This window comes from Fringilla coelebs, assembly GCF_963513975.1.
Source record: "Fringilla coelebs genome assembly, chromosome: 2".
In the NCBI taxonomy this organism is placed as follows: domain Eukaryota; kingdom Metazoa; phylum Chordata; class Aves; order Passeriformes; family Fringillidae; genus Fringilla; species Fringilla coelebs.
The window spans coordinates 96,525,278-96,532,467 of record NC_140029.1 but is presented as its reverse complement, the minus strand read 5'-3'; positions in this window follow the sequence as shown (position 1 = coordinate 96,532,467).

The window sequence follows — 7,190 nt, the reverse complement described above, 5'->3', positions numbered from 1 at the left end:
CAATATTCCCAATTGTTTGGGTAAAACTTTTGCACTTTGGCGAAAAAACTCGTGAGCCCTTCTGGCTTGGCCAAACTTATCAATATTAGGAGAAGCAGAGGCCCAAAGTAGTGCCACTAATTGGTCAGCCTTCTCATTTCCAAGGCCAGGACTTCTGTCAATGAAGAGTGACTCTGTATATGGATAATAAAATAATTCTGTTTGCGAGAATTAAGTAAATGCCATAGTTGCAAAAAGATTTGCCACAACTGACTTGAGCAATGCTTGCTCCATGCACTCAACAATACCTACTACGTAGAGAGAATCAGAAACAATGTTAATGGGATCATTGGGCCGTTTTTCAAACACTAATAACAGTACGTAACTCAAGATGCTCTAAAGAATCTTCTGCTCCCTCAAGCCATTTGCCTCTGTCCTGCCAAGTAAGACCTGCTTTAAAAGTTTTTCAACTGGCATCAGTAAAAACTGTGAGGGCTTCTACAGGTTGTTTTAATAGCCAAGGAAGTTCTTCCACCTGTTGATGCAAAGAAAAAAGCTTATGAGGGGCAAAAAGAGTGCTAATAATACCTGGAAAGTTTAACAATGCTAATTGTAAGGTGTCTGAATGTGTACCGCCACTGGGCTTCTTCTAGCTGGATAGCGAGATGGGTCCAGGGGAGCAGTCTCGGGCTGGGCAGCTCAGCCTTCAGCAGGCCAAGTGTCCAAACCCTAAGTGCCTTATGCCTGGCACCTTAGCAAGCTCAGTGATTCTCAGCTCTTAGTGATTTTCAGCTCTTTTATAATTTCAGCTCTTTGCTTGCTAAGATGCTGGCCTCAGTGGCTTCCACAAAGCAGACAGAGAGAGAGGAGAAGGCAGCCTCGGAGATTCCACGATGGTTTATTTGCAGGGAGTTCACGAAGGGTTCCGACGAGCAGCTCTTCACCCAGAATGGGCCAGGATGGCTACTTAAATAGGGTTAGGGGGGATTGGGAACTGACCAGTTGTAAGGGTTAGGGAAAATGGTCTATAGGGTCACAGAGAGATAAGCTAGGCCAGAGGACCTAAGTGAAGATTCCAGGCTTAGCTATTCTGACTCAGCATTCCTTATCTCAGGCTTACATCCTCCATGGGGCCTTAGCCATCTCAGTGTCTGCTACATCTGAATTCTGCAATGACCATTGTAAAAAGTCTTTTCTTAGTGGAAGAATATTTTGGGGTTCCATTCCTGCAATTTCCAGTGTCTGCTTTCATTCCTTGATCACAATTTTGGCTATAGCTTCCATTCATGTGGTCAAGGATTAATTCAAATTACATGGTAAAAACAGCCATTCTAGGATATTTAGTGGCTGATTAGCCCGGCTATCCCACTGCATTAGGATAGCCATAATGTGCTTTTCTCTATTCAGCATGGCCACTGACAATGGTAAATTAGGGGACCAACAATCTGCAAAGGATTTAACCAATTTAGTGGCAATTTGAGTCAAAGTCTTTTGTTGTTTTTCAGTTAGTTCAGGCAGCAAATTGGTCTGATTTCCCCCTTTCAATAATGGCATTAGGGGCTCACAGTCTTAATTAGTAATGCCACAGGTGCTACAAACCCACTGCATGTCCCCAGTTAAATTTTTGGGGATCATCCATCAAGGTCTGAATTTCTGTACAAATAGTTAATTTTTGAGGCTGAATTTGGGTTTCAGTGATAAGCATACCCAAATATTTCCATAGGGCTTGTTGTTAGACTTTTTCCAGGGCAATCTGAAGGCCTGCCTTCTGGAATTGTTGTAAGGCAGGTAGCAGGGTTGCTGTATCCAGGTGTTCTCCTGCTATAATAATATTAGCCATGTCATGATAGGTAAGATACTGTGAGTACTGTTTTCTCAGCGGGGCTAGTGCCCAGGGAACAAACATACAACTGGCACATCATGGGAGAATTTCGCATCCCTTGTGGCAATACAACCCACTGATTCCTTTTTGCTGCCTCTGCTTTGTTAATGGATGACACTGACAAGGCAAACTTGTCACCGTCATCCTCGTGCAGGGGGATTGTGAAAAAGCAATCTTTTAAATCAATAATCAACAATTGCCAATTGACAGGTAACATTGATGGTGAGGGAAGGCCAGGCTGCAAGGGTCCCATATCCTGCATTACAGCATTAATCAGTCAAAGGTCATGCAATAACCTCCATTTTTCTGATTTTTTAGGAATTGTAAAAATGGGCGTGTTCCAGGGGCTAAGAGAAGGTATGATATGCTCCCTTTCCAAGTACTAATCAACCAGTTCATTAACATGGGCAAGCTTTTCTTTAGACAGCAGCCATTGATCAACCCAGACTGGTGTTTCTGTTAACCATTTTCATTTTATGGTTGGCAGTCCCTCAATGACCACTGCTAAAAACCCTCATTGGTGAGACAGAAACCCATCGGGCTCAATGTGTCTTGTGCCAGCAGCCAGATTGTTGTAGTCATCACATAAGATCTCATCTGAGCCCAAACATATGCATCCCCATCAACCCATACTGTTAAGAGTGTTTTACTGATTTGAGTCATTTGCACACCTCCCACACCCGTAACAGGTGTTCCCAAGGTGTTCAGAGGTCATTTTGCAGGCTATGAAAATGAGGGAACAATGGTGGCATCTGAACCTGTGTCCAGTAATGCAGCTTTTGTCGTGAGAGCTCTTCTATCAGGGTGCTGAAAAGTAATGGGTTTAGTTGGTGTTGCTCCTGATAATGGTAACATAAACATTACCAGAGGGGTTCCTGTTGACCCAAAACCTCCATCCCCTCTATGCATGACACCCTGTTTCAGAACCTTGGCCTCAAATGGAACTAACTAGTGCCTTTTGGCATATGGATAGGTGGCCTCCAAGTCTGCACCATTATCCCAATATTGCCTAAATAATCCCCATCAATCAGTCTAGGGAAAAAAAAAAAAAGCCTTGTTTTTTATATGGATTATCTTCCTATCAGTGGAGCACTAAGTCCATAGCCCAACAGTCCATTTGCTGTTGATGGTATGACCTCTACATAGGTGTTTGTCAAAGTGATGTCTACTGCTGTCTCCACGTCCCCTCCTGCAGATCCTGGTGTTGCTGAGTGGAGGACGTCCAGGCAGCTGCCTGGTGGGGGAGCATTTGTGTCATTGCACATTCCCACTTTGCACTCAGTTTTACATTTCCCAAGGCGGGGGTCCATCTCTCCAAAAATTTTGATTTAAATTCGCTGGTCCGATGCCCAAACTTGTCACATCTGTTGCAGTTTTTTTTCACTTATGGCTAGTGAAGTAATAGAAGAAATACTTAGCTCTAGAAACTGTTACTAATCAACACAGACTGTTGCTCAGCCAAAACTGTGTTCAATTCCTGAAGCCAGAGCAAGAGAACAGAGACTTCATAGAATTAGGAAGAGTTTATTTTTCTTTCTTTTATATAGCAAAAGGAAGAGTGAATATTAGAGTGGGGCATAGAGTAGGCAATTCAGGAAGTCTCTACTGTCTGATTACCTCAGCCAGTGGGGCAAAGAAGAGGGTGATGCAGTGGGAAACCTCAGATAAAAAGGGGGCTGCATCCCCCAACCACTTGAAAGACCCCATGGGAAATGGCCCATGGCCTCTTCCTTTATTCCAATAAAGTTATGGGACTCCTCTGTCTCTTTTTGGACAAAAACCTCTTGCATCAAGGATTAATTTTGCTAAGAAAATGAGCACTCATACGGGGTCCTTCTGCCAACCCATGGCAATGAGTGAGAGCTCAAAGCACCCCTCAGCCAGCTTTGGTGATCAGTTCCCATTGGTGGCAGCTGGCACTGAGCAATTGGTTGACTACCTAATAGTGTCCACTCGAGACAGATGAGTGACTAGAGGGTCTATGAAGAGTCCACAGGGAAGGACCACTGAAAATGTCACCAATCAATGGGATTTTTGGGGAGTAAACCTGAGAGGGCACCCACAGAGGGTAGCACAGGTAAAGCCTGCAACAGGTCTTACAAAAGGGATGATGATCCAGAAAGATCTCCGAAGAATCCCTTGGGAGAATGTTGAGGTAATTAAGGACAATCCATGCCCAAGGAGCAATAAGGGGAGTTGAGAAGGGGTCTCGGCAACAGGGAACAGATGGTGTTGCTATGAAGGGAAAGGATTGGTTGAAGTGGAATGTGGAGGAATATGATTAAGGCAAGTAGCAGCAGAAAGCATTTATCATCAAAATTTGCCAGCTGACTCAGCTGCAGGTTCTTTGTATTGCCAGCTTCCAGGACAGGGAAAACAAGGAAGTCAGGATGAAGGAGTGTTTCTTCATGGTGAGAAGTGGCAGGACCAGGCACAGAAGTGCAGGACTGTGAGCGTGGGCTTGGGGCTTGTGGGAAGGTGCGGGCCCAGGCTGGGGCTGTGGGGCAGCCAGGGCTCAGTGCCAGGCAGTACCTGACCCCACTGCCCTCCCTCGCCCCCCTCCCCCCGGGCAGGGATGGTAGTGGCCCCCGAACCCCATGAGACGCTGCTGCTAGATGTCTGGCCCCCATGAGGCTGCTGGACATCCCAGCTGCCTGTGGTGCTGCTGGCTGTGCCCACTGGGTGTGCCAGCAGGGGCTGCGTTTGGACACTGTGGCAGGATGGGGACTGGCTCTAATATATGGTGTATGGCAAAGAGGGTGAGCACAAACAGGAGGAAATGCAAATTATACATGGTAGGATTAGGATTTTCTTTTAAGGATTTGATTTGGGTCACTGGAGAAACAAATGATTTTGAGCTGTGCGAGAATGAGCACCCACAGGCAGTAGCTGGGGGCAGGGCTGGGGGCTAAAGAAAGGGCAGAATAAAGCTCCTGGATGAACTGGTTAGAAAGATACAGCAAGTGTATGTAAGAAGGGCAGAGGAAAATGTGAAGGTAAAGGCGATGGCAGTTTTCTTACTGCTGCAGAGGGATAAACTGCAGGGCCCAAGGGGGACCCCAGCAGAGAAGGGATGAGTTTGGTCACAAGGACGGGGCAGAGGCATTCCCTCCTCAGCAGGGAAGAGCCCACCCAAAAACACTGAACACAAGATTGCCTGTAGAAACAACTGGATCCTCAGGAGGATCAAGCCCAGTGATGAAAGGAGATGGATTGTTAGGGGTGTCAGAGGTTCCCATTATACCAGGGACCTACTACACTGAAGCCCTTGATAACATTTAGGGTGGGTCCGGAATGGGAGGAGGCGTTTTCATGATAGACACAGGGGCCTCTCAATCCACTCTGAATTTTATGCCTTAAAGGGAAAAATTGTCAAGGAGTTCAGGGAGTAAGTGGAAAAGAAGTGGGAATGTGTTTCTTTCAACCATGTGGGGGTTAGGTTTGAAATGCATTAATTTCTGTTTGTTCCTATTTGTAATTATAAGTTACTGGGAAGGGATTTGCTGGCTACATTTGAAATACAAAATAACACTGTAAAAAGTGATACAGAAACTAACCCTTTTGTACCTTTGTGTCAAATATCTGAAAGTGTCCATGCTGCAGTAAACCCCTAAGTGTGGGCTATAGCTATTTTATAAAAAATCCTTTCCTTAGGATTTTTCCTCCTGAGAAGCTGAGAGGCCTCAAGAACAAAATGTAAACAATGATTGTTTGCTGCTGTGGAATGCAACAGGTGGATCTGTGATTGGTCTCATGTGGTTGTTTCTAATTAATAGTCAATCACAGTCCAGCTGTCCAGACTGTCTCGGTCAGAGACAAACCTTTGTTATTCATTCCTTTTCTATTCTTACCTAAGCCTTCTGATGAAATCCTTCCTTCTATTCTTTTAGTAAAGTTTTTTATATAATATATATATCATAAAATAATAAAGCCTTCTGAACATGGAGTCAACTTTCTTGTCTCTTCCCTCATTCTGAGATCCCTGCAATCACAGTCACAGTGGGCAGACCCAGGGAAATCTGGAAAATTAGCTAGGGGGCCTCTCCAAACTACTTTGAAGCAACCAGGATAACTGGTGTTTCAAAAGCAATACCCTCTTTCCAAAGCAGGGAAAGAAGGGGTTGCAGCCTATTACTGAGTCCCTGTTAAAGGCAGGTCTTTTGAAGCCATACATGTCTCCCTGTCCTGCCAGTTAAGAAACTGCATGAGTGGACACCAGAAGGAATGCACAATTGTAACGTGTTAGGGGAAAAAAAAAAAGGTAGATTAACTGAAGCTTGTGCCCTAGCCCTTCTGGACAGGGAAAAAGAATTTGAATTCTATGTGGATGTCAACAGGACCATAATAAAATAATTTTACTGTGGGAACACTAGATTACACAGCAGCCTGTTGCCTAGTTTTTGAAGATGTTTAAACCCAGAGGCCAGGAGGCTGACCTCATTGTCTGCAGAATTGTGCAGTTATGGCTTTAGTAGTAACCGAAGCCCAAAAACCTATGACAGGAGAATATTTTATGAGCCTTATGAAAGTCTCACATCAAATTAAAGTTTTCTGAAGCAAAAAAGCCTCTAAGTGGATGTCCAGGGCTTGGTTATTACAGTCTAAAACTTATTTAATGGAACAAAAAGTTTTAGGATATAGAAGTGAGGAAGGGTTTAACCCAGCCCTCCTGTTAAACAAGGACTTTGAACAGTCCTGGAGAGGGGCGGGGCTGGGAAGAAACCCATGACTGCATTCAAGTGACAGATCTCCAGATCTGGGTTAGGGAAAATTTAGGAGACCCCCACCGGCTTAAGGGAGGAAATGTGTTCACTAATGAGCCTTCACGGGTAGTAGAAGGGAAGCGAGTTACAGGAGATGCTATTATTAAGGGAAGGGAATCAGAAGAAGGGAGGATGTTGCTGCCCACATAGTCAGCTCAGACTGCAGAGCTGTATGTGCTTTTAAGAGCCTGTGAATTAACATTCATACTGATTCTAAGCATGCATTGAGAGTGGTACACATGTTTAGAAAACTGTGGGAGGAAACAGGTTTATTAACCTGCAGGGAAAAAAAGTTAGCAAATGAGAGCTTAATTACTCCTCTCCTGCAGGTAATGAATTTGCCAAAAAGGGGGGCAATGATGTACATTAGGGGACATCAGGCAGGGTACTTGGAGAAGGCAATAGGCAATTGACTGGCAGATGAAGAAACTCAGAAAGGAATACTTTTGCCAGAACTCTCAAAGAGCCTCCCTTTGCTCTCAGTGACTCAATCACTGCCAGAGAAACTGTCTTTTCCACCAGAAGAGCTGGAGATAATTAAAAATAGTGAGGCAGAGAGAAAAAGG